Source organism: Myotis brandtii, unplaced genomic scaffold, assembly GCF_000412655.1.
Source record: "Myotis brandtii unplaced genomic scaffold, ASM41265v1 scaffold191, whole genome shotgun sequence".
Lineage (NCBI taxonomy): Eukaryota > Metazoa > Chordata > Mammalia > Chiroptera > Vespertilionidae > Myotis > Myotis brandtii.
In genome coordinates, this window is record NW_005357115.1 from 5,352,595 (window position 1) to 5,354,297 (window position 1,703).

Consider the following 1,703-nt stretch of genomic DNA (forward strand, 5'->3'; position numbering starts at 1 on the left):
CCCTTCCTTCCCCTTCCCGTTGTCCAGGTGGCTAAAGTGGGACATGTTTGGTATTTACAGCAACTGCGACCTAAAAAGCATCGATTTCCTCTAGGAGGGACATCCTGCCCGCTTCGCCAGGACCGGCTAGACAGGTCGCTTTATAGGAGGGGAGGAGGCTCGATCCCCCAGAGGGGAGGGATGGCTGCAGGTTAATTTACAGCCACAGAGGCACCCCTAGCTGGCCAGCCAAGCCCAGGCACCCTCTTGCTTCCATTTAGAACACTCGCTAGGCCTGCCTGCCCGGCCAGCCTCCCTGACTCTCCTCTGACTTCTCTCCTCCCCACCCCTTCATCTCCACTCCAAGACGACAGATTCCTGAGCTTGGAGGCCTTTGCTCTCTGGCCACACAACACAAGACTCAGGCTTCAAGGCTGGATGAGCGGCTGCCCTTGGGGCCAGTGAATCTGCCCGGCAGGTCGGGTCTGGTTCTGGGGACTGCGATCATCACTAAGGAGCGCGCCCCTTCAGGAAACCTCCACGACCCGATTTGTTCCCAGTCTTGGTATTTCCCAACACAGGTGCCCATGCTCCGCACACAGACTCCCATTCCCTCCCCTGAGGTAAAGGGCACTGCTTGGCCTGTGGGGGAAGAGGAGTCCCCAGGAGGAGTGGGCTGCCCCTCCCCCAGCTCTCACGGAGCTTTCTGGACCAGAAAAGGAACAGAGGGCTTTGGAGGAGGTTTCCGAGTTCTCGACTCATACGCGTTGTGCATGTGGGAAGGTGTCTCCGCTTTGGGACTCGTGGGGCATCCTGCGCAGAATGGCCCACCGGAGTGTCCAGTCCCTGTAGGGAAATCAGACACTGTTGCACTCAGGGCTCACGGTCCTCGTGGTGTATATCCATATATATTTATCATTTCTAATTTTATTATAAAATAAAAGCAGAAATATTTCCTGAAGAACATTCACATGAGGGCGTAACAGGCAGACGGCAAGTCGGAGGCTCGGGAGGCAGGCTCTGGCGGGAGCACTGTGGTCACAGTCCGGGAGGAGGAGGAGAGTGCAGGGCTGGGGGCCTGCGGGGCCTTCTCACCGCTGCCCTTTCTCTTTCACTGAAGTTACTAGGGCAAAGCTGACACCTGCAGCCCCAATGACCCCTCTGGGAGGGCCTCTGGAGATGGCCTGGATTCAAAGGCTGTCTTTCCTTTGCTTTTCCCCCTCCCACCCGCAACCCCGGAAATCCAGGGGTGGCAGTGGAGGTCAGAAGGCCAGGCAGGAGGGAAAAGAAGGAGGGGTACAGACCCAGGGCCAGGATACGTGAGGCTGGGGGAGAGGAGAGACAATCAGAGAGAGACAGAGAAACAGAAACCTAGAGAAATGACAAGCCAGAAATATAAAGGGAAACAGAGACAGAGTAAATAAGGGGAGAGCAAGAAAGGGAGAAAGAAAGAAGAGAGAAGAAAGGGAAAGGAAGAGGAAGAAGGAGCAAGGGAAGAGAGAACAGACAAAGAGAAGCAGAGAGAAGGTAGGAGAGTATAAGAATTGTGTATAATTTATTCCCTTCCCTGGTTCAAGACCCGGTCCCAGGTCTCCAAAGGATCTCAAAACCAACTTGTTGGGAGGAAAAAAAATTCCCAACAAAGGCCAAGCCAGAGGGCCATCGGCAACACCAACGGGCGGTTCTGCCCGCTTGCTTGCGGGTCTCAGTCCCTGGCGGGCCGC

At 55.6% G+C, this 1,703-nt stretch overlaps 1 protein-coding gene across 2 annotated transcripts in view; it reads right to left on the reverse strand.

The window, feature by feature from the left end:
• Nucleotides 1–876: 876 nt before the first annotated feature.
• The window catches only part of SIX2 (SIX homeobox 2), a 4,222-nt gene continuing 3,395 nt past the window's right edge, over nucleotides 877–1,703 (reverse strand). For both annotated transcript variants that reach the window (XM_005864775.2, XM_014538467.1), the window contains exon 3: nucleotides 877–1,703. This exon is cut by the window's right edge and continues 1 nt beyond it. The gene's annotated coding sequence lies outside the window, so the exon portion shown is untranslated.